This window comes from Musa acuminata, unplaced genomic scaffold, assembly GCF_036884655.1.
Source record: "Musa acuminata AAA Group cultivar baxijiao unplaced genomic scaffold, Cavendish_Baxijiao_AAA HiC_scaffold_494, whole genome shotgun sequence".
In the NCBI taxonomy this organism is placed as follows: domain Eukaryota; kingdom Viridiplantae; phylum Streptophyta; class Magnoliopsida; order Zingiberales; family Musaceae; genus Musa; species Musa acuminata.
In genome coordinates this window covers 55001-62500 of record NW_027020739.1, presented here as the reverse complement: position 1 = coordinate 62500, position 7500 = coordinate 55001, and positions in this window count along the sequence as shown.

Here is a 7500-nt window from a genome sequence, read left to right as displayed (position 1 = left end):
TGGGCTGTTTTGGCCTGTTTTTGGTCCGTTCTTGCGTGGCACGGCGACCGTCGTGAGCGGAGCAAAACGTCAGCCATCTCAGCACCCTGGAACCCCCCGGGTGGCACAGGGCTGGATGGGGCTTTCGTATAGCAGGGACGGTGCTGCCTCTCGCTTCGCTCGCTGTTCGCCGCTCACCGCTCGCTCGCTCAGCCAAAAATGGCCAGTTTTGGCCCGTTTTTGGGCTGTTTTGGCCTGTTTTTGGTCCGTTCTTGCATGGCGCGGTGACCGTCGTGAGCGGAGCAAAACGTCAGCCATCTCAGCACCCTGGAACCCCCCGGGTGGCACAGGGCTGGATGGGGCTTTCGTATAGCAGGGACGGTGCTGCCTCACGCTTCGCTCGCTGTTCGCCGCTCGCCGCTCGCTCGCGCAGCCAAAAATGACCAGTTTTGGCCCGTTTTTGGGCTGTTTTGGCCTGTTTATGGTCCGTTCTTGCGTGGTGCGGTGACCGTCGTGAGCGGAGCAAAACGTCAGCCATCTCAGCACCCTGGAACCCCCCGGGTGGCACAGGGCTGGATGGGGCTTTCGTATATAGCAGGGACGGTGCTGCCTCTCGCTTCGCTCGCTGTCCGCCGCTCGCCGCTCGCTCGCGCAGCCAAAAATGGCCAGTTTTGGCCCGTTTTTGGGCCGTTTTGGCCAGTTTTTGGCCTGTTCTTGCATTGCGCGGTGACCGTCGAGAGCGGAGCAAAACGTCAGCCATCTCAGCACCCTGGAACCCCCCGGGTGGCACAGGGCTGGATGGGGCTTTCGTATAGCAGGGACGGTGCTGCCTCTCGCTTCGCTCGCTGTCCGCCGCTCGCCGCTCGCTCGTGCAGCCAAAAATGGCCAGTTTTGGCCCGTTTTTGGGCCGTTTTGGCCAGTTTTTGGCCTGTTCTTGCATTGCGCGGTGACCGTCGAGAGCGGAGCAAAACGTCAGCCATCTCAGCACCCTGGAACCCCCCGGGTGGCACAGGGCTGGATGGGGCTTTCGTATAGCAGGGACGGTGCTGCCTCTCGCTTCGCTCGCTGTCCGCCGCTCGCCGCTCGCTCGTGCAGCCAAAAATGGCCAGTTTTGGCCCGTTTTTGGGCCGTTTTGGCCAGTTTTTGGCCTGTTCTTGCATTGCGCGGTGACCGTCGAGAGCGGAGCAAAACGTCAGCCATCTCAGCACCCTGGAACCCCCCGGGTGGCACAGGGCTGGATGGGGCTTTCGTATAGCAGGGACGGTGCTGCCTCTCGCTTCGCTCGCTGTCCGCCGCTCGCCGCTCGCTCGTGCAGCCAAAAATGGCCAGTTTTGGCCCGTTTTTGGGCCGTTTTGGCCAGTTTTTGGCCTGTTCTTGCATTGCGCGGTGACCGTCGAGAGCGGAGCAAAACGTCAGCCATCTCAGCACCCTGGAACCCCCCGGGTGGCACAGGGCTGGATGGGGCTTTCGTATAGCAGGGACGGTGCTGCCTCTCGCTTCGCTCGCTGTCCGCCGCTCGCCGCTCGCTCGTGCAGCCAAAAATGGCCAGTTTTGGCCCGTTTTTGGGCCGTTTTGGCCAGTTTTTGGCCTGTTCTTGCATTGCGCGGTGACCGTCGAGAGCGGAGCAAAACGTCAGCCATCTCAGCACCCTGGAACCCCCCGGGTGGCACAGGGCTGGATGGGGCTTTCGTATAGCAGGGACGGTGCTGCCTCTCGCTTCGCTCGCTGTCCGCCGCTCGCCGCTCGCTCGTGCAGCCAAAAATGGCCAGTTTTGGCCCGTTTTTGGGCCGTTTTGGCCAGTTTTTGGCCTGTTCTTGCATTGCGCGGTGACCGTCGAGAGCGGAGCAAAACGTCAGCCATCTCAGCACCCTGGAACCCCCCGGGTGGCACAGGGCTGGATGGGGCTTTCGTATAGCAGGGACGGTGCTGCCTCTCGCTTCGCTCGCTGTCCGCCGCTCGCCGCTCGCGCAGCCAAAAATGGCCAGTTTTGGCCCGTTTTTGGGCCGTTTTGGCCAGTTTTTGGCCTGTTCTTGCATTGCGCGGTGACCGTCGAGAGCGGAGCAAAACGTCAGCCATCTCAGCACCCTGGAACCCCCCGGGTTGTCACGAACGGTCGTCGCGCACCCGCAACAACTCCGTTCAACGAACCGTTCGTCGCTCACACCCGCATGTACAGCTGCCCAACAGCATGTTTTCTCATGGTTTTGGGTCATTTTGCTTGTAAATATGTAAGTTCGAACAAGCTGCAGCGTTGCAAAGCGACCGCTCACCGAACCGAGCAAAACAGCCCCAAAACAGCCCAAAACGGCTTCGTTTTCGCGTGCCGCGGGAGGTGAGCGGAGTGCTGCCTCCGCTCACCAAAACGTCAGCCATCTCAGCACCCAGGAACCCCCCGGGTGGCACATGGCTGGATGGGGCTTCGGTTATATACCGGGCGTTGAACACTCTTTCGCAAGTTCGTACGTGACCTTTACGGGAACTTGGTGTTGCGTCCGGGACCAGGTGAGCGGCTGTTTGTGGGCTTGCAGCTGTTCGTTCATCCTTGAAAGCCTTGTTTTTCCCCCTCTCCCTCTTTTCTCTTGTGCACACAAGGTGTTCGACGAATTGCTTGTAAAGCTTTCCTTTTCGCGAGACTTCGGGACGTGTCCGTTGCTCGTTCTTTCGATCTAACTCTCTTTCTCTTTTACAGGTCCTTCGGGACCTGCGAGAGGTTACAAAGTGGGCTGATCCTTGCGGAGCAAGATCGCAAGGGCGAAGCGCGACTTAGGCAAGGCAAAGCTAAGTTCGCGTCTTTGCCGCGCGGGTGACTCGCGACTTAGGCCACGCAAGCTAAGTTCGCGTCTTTGGCCGCAAGGGTGCCGCACGCCTTAGGCAATTCCAGCTAAGGTCGTGACATTGTGGTATCAGAGCGGGCAAGCTCTTCGATCGAACAGCGAACGAACTTCGCAACTTCGCCATGGCAAAGCATCGTGGCGAATCGAGCAAGACGGGGCAAGCTGGACCCTTGCCCCAAGCAGCCGCAAGTGGGCTGCATGTGCACACTCGCTCTCATGCTGTTGGAGCCGCTCACGAGGATCGCGGCAGCGAACAGGATGAGCGAGAAGTTGGCAACTCTCCGCGAGCGGAGGAAGCGCAATCTGGTGCGCTAACTGGGAAAAAGAGTCATAAGGAGAGACTCACGACGGCGGAAACCCGCCTGGATGTTCTGGAAGCGAGCATGGAGGAACTCTACCATGGCCAACAAAGACTTGTTGGGGTAGAGAGCTCGCAAGAGGAAGCGGAGTCCAGGATCGACAAGGTCGAGGCCCTAGTCGACCGACTGTCCGATGACACCAAGGACTCCGTGCTGCACTTACAAGACGTTGTGGCGGAACTCACGGCAAAGGTGGCTATGCTCACAAGAACGCTAAATGCGGGAGGAGGCAACACCCGCGTTGCACCGCCACAAAACTTGAGGGCACCTGAGCCCCATGGATACGGAGGGGCCAGAGATGCCAAGGAGCTCGAGAACTTTCTGTTCGACATGGAACAATACTTCCGAGCTACGAGGCCCGATTCTGAAGATACCAAAGTTTCTATAGCAACAATGTATCTGAATGGAGATGCGAAACTTTGGTGGCGAACTCGTTGGGAGGAGATCCAACAAGGTCGGTGTCGAGTCGACACATGGGAAGACTTGAAGCGGGAGTTGAGAACTCAGTTCCTACCGGAGAACACAGAGTTCGTCGCAAGAAGGAAGTTGAGACAACTCCGCCAAAGTACCACCATCCGAGACTATGTAAAGCAGTTTTCTGCACTGATGCTGGACATACAGGACATGTCCGAGAAGGACAAGTTGTTCAGTTTCCTTGATGGTTTGAAACCATGGGCTCAACAAGAGCTGAATCGAAGGAATGTTACCGACGTGGTCGGGGCAATTGCAGCTGCAGAAAGGCTCACCGACTTCGTTTCCTCCGAAGACCCAGCGAGAAGGAAACAATCTTCAAGCAATCGCCCTCAAAAACATTCTCGAGGGAAGGAGCTCGGGGGCGAACAGAAGAAGAAGAGCTCCCACAAAGGGCCGAATCCAAAAGGCAAGGCCTCAAAACCTGGAGGATGCTTCTTGTGCGGAGGACCGCACATGGTAAGGGAGTGCCCACAGAAGCAGGCACTCAACGCTTTGACAGCTTCCATCCACCCCCCCCGATCGGACAAGGGCAAAGCTGTTGCCCTTAGCTCAAGCAGTTCTGAATCCAGCAGCGACGATGAAGAGTCGCAAGGACCCCGAATGGGAGCAATGCGTTTGTTGAACGCTATGCGGGGTCAAGTGGGGGAGAACACGAAGACGAAGGCACAAAAAGCAGGAAGTAGTGAACTGATGTATGTGGACATCAAGCTGAATGGCCAAACGACCCGTGCAATGGTGGACACGGGCGCTACCCACAACTTCATAGCCGATCGTGAAGCACAGCGACTTGGGTTGACATTGGAAAAGAGCCCAAGCCGAATGAAAGCAGTGAACTCGGAGGCCAGGCGAATCTCCGGATTGGCAAAGGGAGTTCCCATCAGAATCGGGACTTGGAGCGGAACCACCAACATGATGGCCGTGCCACTAGACGACTTCCAAGTGATTCTTGGAATGGAGTTTATGCACGCGGCAAAGTTGGTGCCGATGCCATTCTTGAATTCCCTATGTATGATGGGAGGCGATGACCCCTGTGTGGTGCCCGTCTCTCGGAGAGGAACCAAGGAGCCCCAACATATTTCGGCATTACAATTGAAGAAAGGGGTGCGAAAGGGCGAACTAACATTCGTGGCTGCTATGAAGCTAGAGCCACTCAATGAAGAAGCCATTCAAGAACCTGCTGTGGTGGCCAACGTCCTGAAGGAGTTCAAAGACGTTATGCCACCTGAGTTGCCGAAGACTCTTCCGCCACGCAGAGGCGTGGATCACAGTATTGAGCTGGAGCCAGGAGTGAAGCCTCCAGCGAGACCACCCTATCGCATGCCCCCGCCAGAGTTGGCAGAACTCAGAAAGCAGTTAGGTGAACTGCTAAGCGGTGGTCTCATCCGCAGCTCAAAAGCACCTTTCGGAGCTCCAGTTCTCTTTCAGAAGAAACAAGATGGGAGTCTCCGATTATGCGTCGACTACCGAGCCCTCAACAAAGTAACAGTGAAGAACAAGTATCCCATCCCGCTCATCGCGGACTTGTTCGACCAATTGGGCAAGGCAAAGTATTTCTCAAAACTCGACCTTCGGTCGGGGTATTGGCAGGTGCGCATTGCTGAAGGCGACGAAGCAAAGACTACATGTGTGACCAGATATGGAGCGTTTGAGTTCTTGGTGATGCCTTTCGGCTTAACCAACGCTCCGGCAACATTCTGTACTCTCATGAACCAGCTATTCAAGGAGTATTTGGATAAGTTCGTGGTCGTCTACTTGGACGACATCGTCGTTTACAGCCAAACGCTCGAGGAGCACGTCAAGCACCTTCGGACGATTTTCAAGGTTCTCAGGGAGAACACTTTGTTCGTAAAAAGGGAGAAATGCTACTTTGCTCAAACTGAGATCCTGTTCTTGGGGCACCGAATCGGTGATGGCTCCATCCGGATGGACAAGTCGAAGGTGCAAGCAGTTGCGGAATGGCGAACTCCAAAGAAGGTGCCAGAGTTGAGATCCTTCCTTGGTTTCGTCAACTACTACCGACGCTTCATCGCGGGATATTCGAAGCGGGCAACTCCACTGACGGAGTTGCTGAAGAAGGAGCAGCCTTGGAAGTGGTCTGACAGATGTGAGATAGCATTCCAAGATCTAAAGGCTGCTGTTTTGGAAGAACCAGTGCTCAAATTGCCAAACTATGGAGAGCCCTTTGAAGTCCATACAGATGCTTCGGACTTTGCTATTGGTGGAGTACTCATGCAAGAAGGTCATCCGGTGGCCTACGAGAGCCGCAAACTCAACGAGACCGAGAGGCGGTATCCAGTGCATGAGAAGGAGATGACAGCGGTGATCCACTGCCTACGAGTTTGGCGACACTACCTCCTCGGGTCGCGATTTGTGCTGAGGACAGACAACATCGCCCTGAGTTATTTCCAAACTCAGAAGAAGCTCTCCCCAAAGCAAGCACGGTGGCAGGACTTCCTGGCTGAATTTGATATGGCAATGGAATATAAGCCCGGGAAGGCGAATGTCGTGGCCGATGCGCTGAGTCGGAAGGTGGAGTGCGTGAATGCTGCACAACTGGAGGGCAGAGGCCAAGCAAGTCAGTTACACTCAACCTTCCTTTCCCGAATCAGAGATGGACTGTATAGTGATCCCCAGGCAGTTATCCTGATGCAGCTCATCAAAGAAGGCAAGACACGACGATTTTGGGTCCAGGAGGGACTTGTTTACACAAAAGGGAATAGGGTTTATGTTCCCCGAGTGGACAATCTAAGGCGTGAACTCTTGAAAGAGTGTCACGATTCCCTTTGGGCTGGACACCCCGGCATTCACAGAACGTTGGCTCTCGTGGAGAGGGCCTTCTACTGGCCAAAAATGGGGATTGATGTGGAGGAGTATGTTCGAACATGCCTTACTTGCCAACAAGACAAGGTGGAGCAGCGGAAACCGGTGGGACTTTTGGAGCCGTTGCCCGTACCAGAAAGGCCTTGGGAGAGCATTTCCTTAGACTTCATATCAAGCTTGCCACCTGTAGGGGGACTTGGATCGATACTTGTAGTGGTCGATCGGTTTTCAAAGTATGCAACTTTCATTGCTGCTCCCCTACACTGTTCAGCTGAAGAGGCGGCCAGACTGATGATGAAGGGTGTAGTGAAGTATTGGGGAGTCCCACACAATATCATTAGTGATCGAGACGCTCGGTTTCTGGGACGGTTCTGGACCGAGCTATTCAAATTGTTGGGATCAAAGTTATACTTCTCTACAAGCCTCCACCCCCAGACGGATGGTCAGACTGAAAGAATAAATTCGCTCTTAGAGCAGTATCTCCGGCACTACGTGAGTGCCAATCAACGAGATTGGGTGAAGCTGTTGGACATCGCCCAATTCTCCTACAACTTGCAACGGAGCTCTGCATCCAACAAGAGCCCCTTCGAAATTATCACAGGACAACAACCGTCGACTCCGCACACTATGGCTATTGGGTATACTGGGAGTAGTCCATCAGCCTACCATTTCGCAAAGGAGTGGCATCGAAATGCCGATATTGCGCGGGCTTACTTGGAGAAGGCGGCAAAACGGATGAAGAAGTGGGCAGATTTGGGAAGGCGACCACAGGAGTTCAAAGTTGGCGATTTGGTGTTGGTAAAGCTCCAACCAGCATCACTCCAATTCTTCAGGAAAAGAGTCCACAAAGGATTGGTGCGTAAGTATGAAGGGCCCTTCCCAATTATCAGCAGGGTAGGCAATGTTTCTTACAAGTTGCAGCTGCCGACGTGGTTCAAAATTCACAACGTTCTTCACGCCAGCAACCTGAAGGCCTACCATTCAGATCCGCAAGACGCTTCTCGAAGTGTTCCAACTCGGCTACCTCCCATCAC